At 38.9% G+C, this 17,077-nt stretch overlaps 1 protein-coding gene across 2 annotated transcripts in view; it reads left to right on the top strand.

Annotated features, from left to right (window-relative positions):
- The window catches only part of RAB9A (RAB9A, member RAS oncogene family), a 707,793-nt gene that overhangs the window by 47,603 nt on the left and 643,113 nt on the right, over positions 1 to 17,077 (top strand). Inside the window, exon 2 of one of the 2 annotated variants that reach the window (XM_044072531.1) lies at positions 650 to 724. The exons of the other annotated variant lie outside the window; for it this stretch is intronic. The gene's annotated coding sequence lies outside the window, so the exon portion shown is untranslated. The remainder of the gene's footprint in view (positions 1 to 649; positions 725 to 17,077) is intronic. 2 annotated transcript variants of the gene reach the window in all.

Genomic DNA, 17,077 nt, shown 5'->3' with positions numbered 1-17,077 from the left:
GTGTGAAAAGTCTCCACCACCTTGCCACAGAGGTCACCGACGTGTCACCAGTGTATTTGCAGAGTAGTAGCATACTATAATTATATGCACAAACAGCAGTTTCCACAATGCATTTTTCATTGAGCAAATCCTTTTGATGTAAATATTGCTCATTTCAATCCTTTTTCTGTTCTAAATATGTATTAATTAATTTGTAACATCAAAACTAAAATAAATGCTTCAAAATAAAATATTGGTCTGCAGTTTGGACTGGAGTTAGAATGTAATATGCTATTAATTATGGAGAAATGGGGTAGATTAAAGGTTGATATCTAAGGGGAATGATCTGTAGTTTTTGCTTATGTGAAGTGAAATGTATTTCTTTTAAGAAGAAAAGTTTTGGAAATAAAGTAATATGGCTTGGAAAGACTCATTTGAAAGATTGATGTAGATTTTAAAAAGGAAGGGTTTGTTTTTTTCCCCCATTTTATGCTACCATTGTCTCTTATTTATATGATGAGTGTTGGTATTAAGGTATATGACATAATGCAAGGTTATTCAAAGTGGAGTTAGTTATCAGACTTAAATGTACTTTGTAGTTTAGGTGAGATTGTTAGAAACTGTAATAAAGACCATATATTTCATGAACATCTCCATTAATTTCTTCTAGTGGACCAAAGGACTTGACAGTAATTTGACAAATGACTGACAGTATTTGGAGTCCTATGTTGAGCTAATTTATAAGGTCAGTCTACAATGAATTTAAAGACTTCTGATTTTTACTATGCTCCACTGCTGCATTTTGAATAATGGTTATTTATGCATAAATGATGTTTGTGTTGTATACTCCTGTGTCTGTTTATGGTAATACTTTTTTTATTTCAAATACACTTTAGGAAATGGTAATGTGGTATGGCTCAGATACTGTAGGGAAGTACCTTTAAAAAGTTTTCCAACAAATAAAGCAACATTTTTTGTATTTCACTTATCTGTTTTGACATTTGCTTTTTAGCAGACATTAATTTAAATAGAAAATAAAAAATAAAAATAAAATTGCAGTATCTGTAAATAACCAACACAAGATAGATTAAATGCATGTTTCCCACCAGGTTTAAACAGAGAAGAATTTGTCATGTACTTAAAAAGATAGGGGCTGAAACATTAAGTATGTCTGTAAATTTATGAGAAGGAAGAATGTTGGGTTTTATATGTTTTATTAAGTGGTGATGCATTTATCATGTGACAGAGAATTGTATCATGTGATGTTAAACGATTGTATTTAATTTGTATGATTAATTGGTTAACCTCAGTCTGAAGAAGTCTCTTTTTATTGAATGAAGTGTGTTGGTTATTAGCAGATACTGCAATTTTATTTTTTATTTTCATATCGGTTATTGTCAGTGCGCTGCATTTTTGGAGAATTAATTTAAATAGACTTTGTAGCATTTTCGCCTTAAGAAAGGGGCTGTATCTACAGCAACTAAAGCTGTTTTGTTGCTTACTGTGTATACACACAGAATTAATAGCTTCATTCAGTCTCTCCAAGGGAAGCCATTGATGCTTGAGGCTTACTGCAGTTTGATCAGTGTGTTTCCCTTTCTCATCAGCCCAGCTCCTGTATCTTGAAAGTCATTTTAAGTATTTTTACAGTTTCTTTTTGCTGTAACTATGCTCTGAGGTAAAGGGGCCTTCTTATCCTAAAATTATGATGATGTATTTACTACATGCTAAGCAGATGTCTTGTTACTTGAGTGCATTTTGTGACCTTGCCTTGATTGTGGCTGCTTCAGTGCTCATTTAACAATGGTCTTCTAATTCTGTTTATTTTCGCACACAGTCATTCACCTCTAATCACTTGTGAAGAAAGTGGAAGAAGTAATTGTCATGGCATTGCTTTTCAGCATGCTGTTGTCATTCACAAGCACCCTTCACTCTGACTGCGATAATGAATTAAAAATAAATATGTGCTATGGAGTGCAATTACTGTATTATAGCACATATCCTGTCTTTTAGTGACATGTTTTGTCTAAAGTATGTCTTGAATTAGATTGGGTTGGAATTGGTAACACAACAAAGTTAACTTGAACTCAACCTTATTGTTATACCTGCAGAAATGGATGATAGAGTACTGTGTAATGTATAAATGAAATTGTCACTTCTGTTACAGAAGAGGAGGGTATGGCGTAATGATTATAAAAATATGACAGTAATAAGTACTTATGAATCAAGGTCTTCAGTTGTGATCAACAAAGCAACCCCAAAAGTTGCAGTTTTAAAAGAAAGTTGCTTTATAAGGGCAGTGGCCACACAGAATTTAAAGACTCTTTGTTGTTTTATTTTGTTAGTTATAAACTGTAGTTTTTTGCCAGTGAAAGGACTTTATCTCTGAGTGGTTCATAGTGTTGCTAATGCAGAAAGAAAAGCTGAAATCGCTGCGATACCAGACCAGGATGGTCAGTTGCCCCGGGTGGGGGTGGAGGTGCGGTAGAGCCAGTGTACAACTGCTTCGCATTTCAAAAGCTCTTAGCATATTTTACTTCCATAAGTGCAGCAGACATGAACATTCTGCAAAGATTATTAAAATCAAATAAACTTGATTGTTTAATACTCATTTCTTTAGTGAAGAAATCAAAGATAAGAATCTCATAATTTTCAGACCTATTCATCTAGAATCCAGTAAATACACACATTTTATGTATGTATTTATTTAAGTTTGATGACCAGGGAAGTCCACTGGGCCAAGAAGAATCCCGTTTTCAGTGGAGACCCTGGGAGAAAAGCTCCACAATAATAGCAAGTTACATTTCACATGTTACAAAAGGACATAGTTCATACAGCTAATTAAACATTAACAGATAAGCTCCATGATATTTGCAATTGGCTTGTCAACAATTATAGAGACCACAAGAACCAAAGTCCAAAGCACACGATAGAGCAATACCACAAAACGAATGACTCCAATGCAAATCTGGAAAACTTTTATTCCACTTCGAACCTCGAACCAAAGTTATAAAGATACAAATACACTCAATAGTTGTTTTCTCTCTAGCGCCTCGGCAAACTTGCCTTTACAAAGTAAAAATTTCAGTAATTCATTGCATTTCCCCTTATATACACTTAACAAGAACACTCCCATTCAATTATTCAATTACATAACCATTTGAAACTCAGAATGCCTATTTAAAAACATACCATTCATATAAAAATATTTTAAATAAAATTAAAATAAAATTCCTACAATTATAATAAACTTTTCCATGAACAGTCATGATTAAGCCCATTTGGTCTTAATGTATTAAATTTTAATATAAGGCATAATTCTTTTTTCCTTAATATTTGCTTTACATGCTATTCACTAAAATACATTTTATTTTGAATACTATCCAACACTGTAACTTTTAACTTTTCTGGTTTGCCCTCATGATATTTATAAAAATGTAAAGCTAAAGGACTACTTTCTTTCTTATTTTTAATATCCCTAACATGTTCCTTTATTGTACAGGCCAGTGATCTCTTTGTCTCGCCAATATAAAAATTCCTACAAGGACATTCTATGCCATAAATAACTTGTAGTGAATTACAATTAAATGCCCCCTTAGTTTCAAAAAAAACCCCATTAATAGTTTGAAACTGTTGCACTATATACTTCAACGGAAATATTTATAAGCAAAAACAGGGTACAGCAATGGGGGCAGCCTTTGCCCCTAGTTATGCAAACATATTTATGGGTTTATTTGAGAATAATTATGTATATACTAACCCATTTTTTCAAAACATGTTTATAAGTATTTCCGTTACATTGATGATTTATTATTTATATGTAAAGATGGTCAAGAAAATGTAAAGCAGTTCATAGAAGAAATACAAAATAACAGCATGGGTATAAAATTCGATGGGTTACTACAAGTTGGAAAAATAGTTCAATATTTAGATGTTACTTTAAAGGGATGTAATAATCAATTAGTGCAGTATCATGTGCATAGGAAATTTCAAGGAGCTGGATCAGTATTGTATGGAACAAGTCATCATCCCCCACATGTTATGCAAGCTATTCCATACACTGAATTTCATAGGGTTAAGAGATTATGTAGTAACCCTATTATAAAAGAAAAGGAATATTTATTAAGTTATAATAAATTTAAAATAAGAGGATATCAAGAGAATAACTTAAAATATAGTTTGAAAAAGGTTAAAAATGAAGTTAAAAATAATAGAAATGGATATTGTAGTATAGATAGAGAGCATAAAGAAATTATATATTTTGTCTCTACTTTTTCTTTATTATCTGAGTGTGTTAAAGAACGAGTAATTTACAGTTAGAATTTACTCAAGAATGAAGTGGATTATTTAAAGTATAATAAAATTAGTTTCTCATATAAAAAAGGTAGAAGTATTCAGGATTTTATAGTACACAGTCGCTTTAAAATACCAAACATGCAAATGTATAGACAAGTAAAATATCAGGGTACAAAAAATGTGGTAAATGTACTATTTGTAAGTATATAGTGCAACAGTTTCAAACTATTAATGGGTTTTTTTTTTTTAAACTAAGGGGGCATTTAATTGTAATTCACTACAAGTTATTTATGGCATAGAATGTCCTTGTAGGAAGTTTTATATTGGCGAGACAAAGAGATCACTGGCCTGTAGAATAAAGGAACATGTTAGGGATATTAAAAATAAGAAAGAAAGTAGTCCTTTAGCTTTACATTTTTATAAATATCATGAGGGCAAACCAGAAAAGTTAAAAGTTACAGTGTTGGATAGTATTCAAAATAAAATGTATTTTAGTGAACAGCATGTAAAGCAAATATTAAGGAAAAAAGAATTATGCCTTATATTAAAATTTAATACATTAAGACCAAATGGGCTTAATCATGACTGTTCATGGAAAAGTTTATTATAATTGTAGGAATTTTATTTTAATTTTATTTTATTTAAAATATTTTTATATGAATGGTATGTTTTTAAATAGGCATTCTGAGTTTCAAATGGTTATGTAATTGAATGGGAGTGTTCTTGTTAAGTGTATATAAGGGGAAATGCAATGAATTACTGAAATTTTTACTCTGTAAAGGCAAGTTTGCCGAGGCGCTAGAGAGAAAACAACTATTGAGTGTATTTGTATCTTTATAACTTTGGTTCGAGGTTCGAAGTGGAATAAAAGTTTTCCAGATTTGCATTGGAGTCATTCGTTTTGTGGCTTGTCAACAATGTTAGAAAAATGAAGAGACATAATTTAATACAGAAATTTCAACATTTACATAAAGTGAATATTTTTTTTATAAACTCAGTTGTAGATTTAACATTTCAAAATATATAGCTACTAGCTATTAGTAGGTTAGGAAAATAGTATGCACAGAGAGGGTGTTCTTTTCTTTATTGTAGAAATCAAAGGTGAGAATTTCATTTTCAGACTTCTCTATTAAGAAATCTAGTCAATATAGCTGACCCAGGGCAGCTGAGTAAAGCAAATTATTACAGAAGTTTTGTCAGTGCCATCCAGTTGACTGGACAGCTAGTGTGGTAAAAAAAACAGTAATGAACATTTGGCCAAAAAGCACATTCATCAGCAGACATGACTATTGTGGGGAAATGCATACAACAACCTTGAGGTTTTTGGAATTTGATGGTTATACGTGTATGCTTAGTATAAATTTTCCTTACCTTCGTATAATGTGTATTGCACTCTTCTTTGCGTGCTACAGTCTGCAGCTGCCTGAATTACTGAAAATTTAATGCATCTTTCATTCTCTATTTTATGGAAGATGCCAACAAGACCTGAACTGGGTAGTAAATACATGTAGCATGAATCTAATCCCTTAAGTTATTAGATCCATAGTACTTTCACCTTGTACCCCCCCCCCCCCATAAACTGTATTGGCAGTTATTTTAGACATAGTACAGATACAGAGAGATGACATACTCTGTACTGCTTTACTGTAAACTGCACAAGACTGGCATCTGCCTTCCGAGTATACAGAGAGTACCATCCTGTTTTGGTCATGAGAACTCTGAGTGTGTATTTTCATCAGTCAAACAGAATAAGTATATTCATAGTCAGCTCTGTATATATCTACATTTGTAGACATAGTCACACAGTAAAGAATGTTTCACAGCCATTATGCATCGTAAATGCATGTAATACATGGCTTTTCCATCTAAGGCACCATTTGCAGGCAGGAACCAAACGGTTTGCTGACTACAGTTTTTGTGGCTCCAGGTGTGCAACTTTTGTGGTTACACTTGCTAGCTGTGTGAAACAAGGGAAGCATGTCATAGTCTGCTTGTGTAACAAGTTTTTCGTACAGTGATATCTATTTGAGGGGGTTCTAATGCCTTGGAAATCCATCCATGTAATCTGGCCTTTCATGAAGGCACTGTAATGGACTTCAATAACTTAATACATTTGCTACCTTTGCATTCCAAAAGAAAGGTGAGAAAATATGCAAAGACCAGTCTTGTTTTCACATCAGTGATAGACTTCTAGCTGGTTCAAATCAAGGAAGATTTAATTTAGAAAGGAAGCACAGCAGAGAGGGTACATACTTATTAATCCATTCAGTTTCATGTACTGTACAGCTTTCAACAGGTTTTACACTTTATATGCACAGTACTGTAGATTATCTGCACCACCAATGTTGTGGCTGGGATTTTTGGTATTGTGTACTATCTTCCAGAACTTTGCACCTACTTGCTTGTTCTGGGAAAAATTCTCCTCCTGTAAAAAAGCAAACCGATAAATGTGATGTATGCTTTGTCTCCCTTGATACCAGCAAGTACTGCTATCTGAATAAATTTGTGAATTAACTTTTTGGGATCAGCAGAGCTAAAATTTCCCAATCAAATTTAGCTTAAAATGGCTTCGATGCTAAGAATAAATTGATCACTACACAACAGACTATTTTTTAAAGCCACTGAAATGCCATTATTTTGTATGCGTTTAAAGATTGCCAACTCCAGTAAACGTAAGTTGTGACTTGGTTGTTACAGTGCTCCTACAATATATGAAGCAAGCAGCTGCACTTGCTTTGAAGCAGATTACTTTCTTTACTTTATGTAACCAAGAAACTCCAAACAATTTCTCTCTTGATACATCCCATTTCCAGATGCCTCCCATCAGCTGAATTCCATGCAGTGTATTGGTACTTCATTAAATAGCTTGCAGATCTGATGGATCTGAGCTGGCAACTTGATAGACCGCTTCTAGGCTCGAGCTCCTCCCACTCCCATGATCCCTTGCTGCCCCAATCTTGTTTGCCACGCTTAAACTTCAGATGCAGATCAGTTGGCTCGAGTCTTCAGTGGGGCTAAGTAGCTTTATTTCAAACCTTTTGTCAATAGTTTTCATTATAATTTAGTGTTTTCTTGTTGATGTTTATGTAGCTCTTGATACTGGTAATTTTAGTCCCTCACCTCCTCTTTGTTTCCATTTGCTAACCTGTGTGTGTGTTTTTGGCACTTTTTTTTTAAGTGGCCATTATTTCAGCTGTTTGGTGGTGTTTTTGTAGTAGATAGTATTGTAGTTGGTTAGTGCACGTTTGTCGATTGGCCTTTTTCCGGTTTTGACCCGTGCTCGTCTACCAGTTCTGTATCTTGTGTGTCCCTTTGGCTGCACCATGTCTGAGCAGTTGGCTTTAAAAGTTGCTCCTTGTGCAGTCAGAAGATGCAGGCTTTCACTATCCCCTTAGATTAGTTCCCTGTGCCTCTGACCAGCAGAGCAATTAGTTCCCTGTGCCTCTGTCCAGCAGAGCCACTGCAGTGATCCCCGGGGTAAATTTTCTGTTTCCTATCTACCCGTCAAGGTTTCTCTTGAGTGCTAGTGAGGGGCTCTGCGTGATGTATATTGGAATCTTGTTCCAAAGCATGGGGAGTCTCTGGGTCAGGAATCTATCCCTCCAGCACGTCCTGTTTATCGTTGTGGTAAGGTTTATATCCCTAGAGTGTGTGGCTCTCAGGGATTTGTTTTGTTTTAGGTGGTACATATCCATCGATTATGGGTTGGACATGGCCTTGTAAGTCCAGCAGAGATCGCCTCTAAGTAAGCGGTATGCAACCAAGTACAGCTGGAGTTTCTTTAGTCTGGCTGCGTAGGTCATCTGTTTGAGGCCAGTAATCCTCTTGAAGTACTTTTGTGGTCTTTCCAGCTGTTGCAGGTGTTTTGTAAGGTACATCCCAAATGGGGCGTTGTATTCTATAATGGGTCTAATAAGTGATGAGTAGAGAGGCACAATAACCTCATTTATTTTGGATGAGAACCCTTTTGAGATTAGGTGGGCCACGTAGAAGGATTTTCTAACCACCTTGCCAATATGATTATTAAAGGAGAGATTGCTATCTGCTTGGGTCCCCAGATCCCTTTATACTTTTTCTGTATTTAGGGGACTACCACTGATGTGGTAGTTCGCAGGTACTTTGTTTTTTCAGAGAGGATGACAATGCACTTTTTGGCATTCAGCTTGAGGCCATGATTTTGACACCAGGTATCCGTCTCAGTGAGACCCTTCTGGAAGGTATCTCTATCAGCTGGCAAAGCAGTTATGGCCCCTAGTTTGCAGTTGTCTGCGAACTTGGTCAACCAAAGTCCTCCTGTGCTTGCCTGAACCTCTGAGAAGTATATACTGAATAGGAGGGGGGTCCTAGGACTGAGCCCTGGGGGATGCCACTTGTAACTGGTTTAGAGTCGGACCTAGAGTCTGCAACTCTCACCGTGTGGGTTTTGTCCATGAGCCAATTTGCAAACCATCTCGTGACGTAGGGGTTATTGTTCAGGTTGGTGAGTTTGTATATAATACCAGAATGGGGAATGGTGTCAAAAGCCTTTGTGAGGTCTTGGTAGGCTGTGTGGACCTCCTTACTCTCATCTAATGCCTTGGTAACGATCTCAAAGAAGTCCACCAGGTTTAGGAGGCATGAGCTGCCCTTAACAAAGTGAAACTGGGTGGGGTCCAAAGTTTGGAGGTTCCCAATGTCTCTGTTAGAGTTCCATGATGATGCACTTCATAGCCTTGCAGACCAGGCTAGTCAGGCGTCTAGGGTGATAGTTCCTGAGGTCTGTTGTGGTGCCACCTTTGTGGATTGGGATAACTGTTGCTGTGCGCCACTCTGTGGGTACATAGCATGTAGGGAGGCTGAGTTTGAACAGTGTGTTTAGGTGAGGGGTTAGTTCATTTAGGAGCTCTTGTAAGACACTGCCTGGGACACCATCCAGTCCCATTGAGGCTGTGTTTTTGGCTTTGGATAGGGCTATTTTAACCTGTGTGTCTGTGATTGCTGGGGCCTTACATTCTTCTGGTATAGTTATGGGCCCTTTAGGGGGTGAGAGGGATGTGAAGTTTGCACTGAACCTGTCTGCCAAAATGTTGGCAATATCAGTTGGTTCAGTGTATTTTGTGCCATTCTGCACCAACTCAGAGCAGATCTGAGAGTTTCCACTTAGGTTCTTGACATAGCAAAAGAATGCCTTGTGGTTATCTTTGCAGTCCTTGGCAATTTTTCTTTCAAAGCTAGCCTTGGATGATTTAATGAGGGATTGTATCTTCTTGCTGATACTGATCAGGGATGTTTTTCCTTCTAGGGATTTTGCTGTTATCTGTACTAGTTTCCTCCTCCTATTATAAAGTCTTAGAGGGGAGGTCCTTGGGATATCCACATCCATCCCCCGCTAATTCCTCCACCTCCTGTAGATCCTACAGGAGTTTGTTCCCTTCCGGTATGGACAGGATGTCCTTTCTCAAGGCTCAGATTGAGTTGGAGCTTCTCGCATCCCCTGCCCATCTGGCCAGGGGGCCATCATCTTTCCCTTCGTTGGCTTCTCATCCGACCAGGTTGGTTTGTAACTTTCAGGCCCTGGATTGCACAGGGAGGGAGAATGGAGGTGGGGTCCCCGGGGTGAGTCCCTGACTACTTCTGCTCGGCCTCCCACTGGGTAGATTGAGTCTCTGGCCCGAGAGATTTCCCCGGTGTCCTTGGGCAGGGGTACCGGCCTAGTTTTTTGAACCAGTCCCTTCCCTTGGCGCTTCGGCCCTTGACAGCTTGGGGCTGGTACTGTCCAGAGACCAGAAGGTGCTGGCTAGCTCTGGTCCTTCTCCCCAGGCAAGCTTTCCTGCTGCGAGTGTGTACAGGGCATCGTCCAGTCAGGCTATCAGGGTCATAGAGAGGACCTTTTCGTCCCAGAGAGTTTCCTCCCTGGCCTTCCAGAAACCATCCCACCCCCTCTGAGTGGAACCTACTAATCCGGTCCCAGGACAACCCTCTTGATCTAGCCTTCAGGTGGGAGTTGCTCCACTTGGGGGTCCCCCTCTCATCTGAATCCTCCCCCGAGCCACCCCTGAAGGAGATTCCTCAGAAGAGATTGTGTAAGTGGAGACACCTGGACTTCCCTGCTGAGTCTCTCACCAAGGATATGGACTTCAATGAAGGCGACTGGTCCCCCAGATCTCTGCCTGAGGATGTCTCCTTAGAGGATGACATGGAAATCTTTAAGCTTAAGGGTGGTTGGTCATCCCTTCCCTGTCCTCCAAGGTGTCCATCTTTCTGAAGACGTTTGGGATGGGGTCATCTACCTCCTGGCTTCCACCCCTGCAGATGAACTTATAGACCTTATCTGCTAGCAGGATGTGGAAGGAGCCAGATTCTATGGAGTCTGTTCCTAGACACGTAGATTCCTCAGTTCCCCTTCTGACGAGCAGTTTTGGTCCAAAGTTATGGTAACTGCCACCACTAAGAAAAAGTAAAACTAAAATAGTATTAGTGCACTGACAAGTCCATTACTAATAAGGGAAGACTAGCAAAACAAAAAGTAACTGGAACCATGAGCAGGGATAAACAGTAGTTAATTAAAAGTCCACAACTTGAAGAGTTGCTTTTTTAAAAGTAATAGTTGTTTTTTCCAAGAGTTAGAAGTACTTATTCCACAAGTTTAAAGTCCACAATATACTTAAAAAGTTGCAAGTGCAGAAAGGCACTTTCACCCAGATAGGCTTCATCAGGAAAAGAAACTGAGCAACACATTGTGCTTAGCTTATGTAATCAAGGTGTAGTCGCGTGTTAAAATTGTAGTCACATAAGATAAAAATAAGTAAAAGACGTGTAAAATTGTATGTATAAAATATAAGTGACAATAGCAGTAAGAAATGTAATAAATAATAAAGGTACTTGTAAAATCTTTGTTTTTTCAATTTTTTAAAACATGTAGGGTACAGACTAATAAAAAAAGTTCAGAGTATTTGAGTATGTAAGTACTGCAAATAAGGCTTAATGTGGTAACCACGTTGTAGTTTGATGTGTATGTTAAGTGTTGTGTGTTGCAGTTACCAAATGCTCTTAGTTCAAAAGCTGTATCTTTAACTGGATATGCAACAAACTTGTCAGTATTGATGTACTTGCAAAAACTGCAATCTTTACATCTGTATGTTCCTTGCTTATTAGTCTAAAAGTAAGATGTATTTTTTTGGTTGCTCTTTATAACAAAGAATGTTCTTTAAGTTACTAGCTCTTCTATAACTAAAACTTGGTGAATCTGACACGATATTCCTTAGCTCAGGTATGTCGGTTAGTATAGACCAGTATTTTTTTTATACTGTTTTTTGACTGGTGTCTTTCTATCATGTGTAAGAGTGTATCTTAGTTTGATATGATTATGAATGATGGACGATCGTACATCTCTGGTGGTGGTTAGCAGAGGTGTGTATTCTGTGGATCTCTTGTTTATAATGTCTTGTTTAATTGTTTTAACTTGCTGTTGACTGTAACCTCTCTGCATGAATTCTGAAGCAGTCCTTTCAAGTGGCTGTTCCATTAGTGAATCATTTGTATTTAAGTTGATTTTTAACCATGTTTGGCTAGATATATGTTTGGCTAGATATGTAATGGGTGTAAGCTGGTTCTATGTAAATACATATTTTTCCTGGATGGTTTTCTGCACATTGTAGTATCTGTCTGACCAGTATGAAGTTTGTTTACGTTATGCCAAGGAAATTAATTGTATGAAAGAATACTTCACATTTAAACTTTAAGAAATCCGTGGCTGTAGAGATGTATGATTCAAATTTCCTGAACTCATCTAATATACGTTCCCGGATTCACTTTATAAGCTCAAAATACTGTAATCTCGAATTACAGAATATCGAGCCCATAAATTAGAAACTCCAAATTCCTGAAACCACACAGTCACGAAGTCCTAAATCCCGAAACCACGAAATTCAAACTCTCAACACTTGCAAACACCATTACAACACACTCGCACACAAGTAAACAAGCACACACACCTACCCTTATATGCAGGGGGGGCAAGCCCCCTCTGCGCCCCCCCCCCACTTAAATATCCTAACTCACGGTTGCACTACACACACACCACCACACAAACTACATTCCTCTCGCACGCACACATCACAGTAATAACACACACTACAGCCCCCACCCAACACCCTTAAACATAAACACTTACCTGAATCCACAAACACATCGCAACACCAGAACCGCCAATTCAAACTCTCCCACATTCAAGATTTTGAATTTCACGCTTCTGTGGTTGCGATCTTCCGATCCTTCCACTTTATGAACTCGAGATACTGAAATTCGAGATTTTAGTATTTCGAGCTTATAAAGTGTTCCCACCTTCCCATAGTAAGAAAAGGTCATCCACAAATCTTTTATAAAATGTAACATTTCTGAGATGGGGACTGTTTTCTATATGTTGTTTCTCCCCTTGGTACATTACATGTTGGTATAGGTGTTGGCAACTGGATTATACCCAACGCCACACCTCTTGCCTGTTTGTAAAACTTCTTTCGATATAAAAAGATGTTATTGGTAAGTATAATGTCCAATAATTCACAAATAACATTAATGTGACACCATGTAATCAGAGAATTCAAATAAATGTTTAACAAATTCAATTCCTATCTCATTGGGAATAACTGTAAACAATGAGTCTACATCTAATGTAACAAGAAAACTGTCTTTTGCTGGGTGTGACATAAGCCATTCTGATAGATGAGAAATGAAATCAGTTGTGTCCTTGGTAATGGTACCTGTTCCATGTAAATATTTCTTAAGCTGGTTGTCAAGGTAGCTCGGTAAGGGCTCTGTTGCCCATCCTTTTGCTTGACACTATTGGTCTAAGTGGGGGAGATGCAAGGGATTTATGGACTTTAGGTATGCCATATGTTACAGGTACAACAGGACTGTCACTTCTAAAGTACTGGTATAATTCTTCTCCAGTGAGGTTGTCCTTGAGCACATTTTGTAGTCTTAAGGAAATCTGCTTAATTATCTGATTCACCAGTTGTTTGTGTGTTTGCTTATAATCCGAGGTGGCTAGCATAGAGAGCATTTGATCGTTATAGCGGTCAAAGTTCATGATCACAGTTCCCCCACCTTTGTCTGCTGGTTTTATGACTGAATTTGTCGTAAGATTCTTGACTGCCTGTATCCCTGATGCAATCAAGTTAAAGTATTTACTGTACTTGTCACCGTAAAAATGTTTATATAGTTTTTTTTCCACTGATTTTTCAAAGGCCAAAACAAGTGGATTGTTAGGTGGTATGACGCTTAGGTGCATTCAGTGGAGCATTGCTCTCTGAACAGAATCTTAAGGTTAAGAGAACGCGTAAAATTAAGTTCTAGCAACATTTGAGCAATATCCATTTGAGTGTGGAGGGTACAAATGTTAATCAGTTGGATAAAACTGCAGTTCATCTGAATTTAAAGCATAAGATGATAAATTTATTACTGTTGATTCGTTGTGTGTTAGAACTTCATTTGACTCCTGGTTATGTGTCTGTTGTTCCTCCTCTTGTCATTCGTGCTCCTTTTCTGTTAAGGTTCCAACATGGGGGGGTCTGTTGCCAGAATTGTAAAATACAAGGGAATCCAGAGCAGCAACATTGTTGGTATCTACTAAGGTTATTGGCCATTTTATTTCCTGCTGCTTGGGTTCAGTAGGTGTATCATCAGTAGTTAGAAGTTGTACATCAGTTGGTTCTTGTTGTAGTTGAATAGGTTGGTTACTGGTTCTTTTGGTTGGCCAAGTAAAAATGTTTCCACACTTAAAATCATTTGTGTCTCTCCAAAGTTTCCTTTTGTTTGTTTCTATTAACCTCTGTTCAAAAGCTGTAATGCGGTCTAATGTTTTTTGTAAAAGACAAGAACGTTCATTTACTTTGATGATTGTAATGAGATCCAGGTAGAAAGCTTCTACTTCATTGCTTAGTTGCTGTTCAGTTGGATTAAAGAAGGCAAGCATAGGCTCAGTGTAACGAAGCTTTTGAACTAAGAACATTTGGTAATTGCAACACACAACACTTAATATACATAGCAAACTGCAGCAAGTGCAAAGCATACTACGTAGGCAAGACAAATAGAAAATGAAAAGAGCGAATAGGTCAACACATGTCAGACATCAGGAGAAGTGTTCAAACAAATGCCTTATATAAACATATTCTTAATACAGATCCAACTCATACTTTTAAATTTGCTGTTTTGCAAGTTGTTTATGCACCGCTTAGAGGGGGGTGACATAAAAGTACACACACAGGATAGATATGCAGTGGACTTAAGGCACACACACACACCCTGGCTTGAATGACATGGTTACCATTAAGCCTTATTTGAAGTACTTACATACTCAAATACACTGAATGGTTTGTATTTGTCTGTACCCTATATGTTTTAAAACATTGAAAAATCAAACATTTTATAAGTACCTTCATTATTACATTTCTTACTGTTATGGTCACTTATATTTTTATACATAAATTTTACACGTATTTTACTTTTTATCTTGACTAATTTTAACATGTGACTAGATCATGTGGCTACACCTTGATTTGTATAAGCTAAGCACAATGTGTTGCTCAGTTTCTTTGCCTAATGAAGCCTATCTGGGTGAAAGTGTGCACTTTCAACTTTTAAGTATGTTGTGGATTTTAAACTTGTGGAATAAGCACTTCTAACTCTTGGAATAAACAACTGTTAACTTTTAAAAAAGCAACTCTTCAAGTAAGTTGTGGGCTTGTACTGTTTATCCCTGCTCATGGTTCCAGTCACTTTTTTGTCTTACCACTAAGAAAGAGCTGGCAGAACAGAGCATGTCTCTCCACCCCCCAACCGTGAGTCCTGGGTGATTGAAAGGCATGGAAAACGGACTTTCACTTCTGCTACATTCGTTCTGCAGATGCTAAACTACCTGGCAAATTTCACTCTGCTACAAAGGGACTTGGTCAAGGAGCTTACCACATCCCTTTTTGAGGAACTGCCTGCTGGGGAACTAAGTAAGGTGTCCCCCAGACTATCCACACTTCCTTCCCTGGCTAATTCATCAAGGAGTCTGATTGCCAACACTACGGAAGGTGCCTCTTGAGCGGCTGGCACAGGCATCACTATTCGTAATAACACCTGGCTGCAGCTTTACAGATTTGGCGAGTCCTTTTAAGGTGTCTTTTGCCAATGCCCCCTTGAATGGTTCTACTCTATTTGGCCTGTCGGCCAAAGAAAATCTTACCTGCAATGAGCAGGAAGGCAAGACCTTGTCGGCTGTGGGAATCCGATTGCCCACCACTCCTTTTCCAAGATGCAGTTAGGGGCCAGGAAAATGCGGTTTTGCAAGTTACAGTCTGCCTTTCCAGACGTTTAGGATGAGCCCTCCTCTAGAGGTTGGGGGAGAAGGTTCAATGGCAGACACCTCCTCAGAGCAGAGGAGGGTCTGCAAAATCAGAACTCCGGTAAACCCTTCTCTGAGAAACCCTAACAGCACTCCTGAAGCACTGTTCGACTGTCCTGGAGGCAGTCAGGGGTCATTTGGTCTACACCACTTGGCCTGGGCAAGTATTACAAAAGATGGTTGGGTGTAATATCATTTCCAGGGGTTACAGGGTTCCCTTTTCTGAGTCACGTCCTCCTGTCAGGAGATACCTCCCCGATGCACCACCTCATCAGAGAGAAGTAGCTCAGGAAGAAGTGCTCAAGCTACTTCAAAAGAGCCATCCAAGAGGTCCCCCAGGACAATGAGAATCCAGAACTTACTCTTGCTTCTTTTTGGTGCCAAAGAAGATGAGGGACCTGCATCCAATCCTGGACCTCAGCAATCTCGGTCTCTCTGTCAAGAAGCCCATGTTCCAGATGGTCACTGTCCGGTCCATCTTGCTTCTGTTGCACAAGGGCGATCGGATGTACTCCATGGATCTCCAGGACGCGTTCTATCATTTAAAAATAGACAGGCACTCGAGAGGGACATCTCCGCTTTCAAGTAGGGGGACATTCACTACCAGTTCAGGACCCTGCCCTTTAGCCTCACCACAGGCTCCCTGGGTGTTCAAGTGTATAGCATTGTTCACAGCTAATCTGAGATTGCAGGAATTCCAGGTTTTTCCGTACCTTGACGATTGGCTCCTCACAGATCCCAAGAAGCATCATCCGGTCACTGGCTGCCAGTACCTACTCCCAACTATTCGACCAGTTAGGGATTGCAGTGAATATCCCCAAATCGAACTTGATTCCATCCCAAAATTTGGAATTCATGGGGATCTAGTTGGACACTGTGTCAGAGATAGTAGTGCTACCTCTCAGTCACTTACATCTCAGAACCTGTGTCCAGTGCCTTCTAGGTCAGACTCCTCAGCCCACCGTATTCTTAGTGCTTTAGGGTCCATGGTGACATTGATCTGTCTGGTGGCGTTAGCCAGGTTATACATGACAGTTCTGCAGTGGACTCTAGCGGTTCAATGGTCTTCACTGTATCATCCGATGACAACCCTGATCATCACACTCCAGTGTGCAGGCAACATCTCCTATAGTGGATCCAGTCTCCCGACCTTCTCGCAGGCAGACAATTCTCTCTTCCTCCCCCTAACACCACAGTGACCTTGAACACTTCCCTGCTAGGGTCCTGGGGGTGGGCATTTTCAGGGAAAGATAGTCCAAGGCACGTGGTCTACCTCTGAGACCAAACTGCATATCAGTGTTCTGGAGATGAGGGTGGTCCTTCTCACATTATAGGCCTTTCAGGACTGCCTCCCTCCAAGTACCATTGCAGTTCACATGGACAAACATGGCTGTTGTGTGGTACATCAACAAGCAGGGGGCACACATTCGTATC

Source organism: Protopterus annectens, chromosome 5.part0, assembly GCF_019279795.1.
Source record: "Protopterus annectens isolate FY-2018-M chromosome 5.part0, PAN1.0, whole genome shotgun sequence".
NCBI classification, from domain to species: Eukaryota; Metazoa; Chordata; order Ceratodontiformes; family Protopteridae; genus Protopterus; species Protopterus annectens.
The sequence above is the reverse complement of the archived record's forward strand: the minus strand, read 5'-3'. Positions and strand labels throughout refer to the sequence as shown.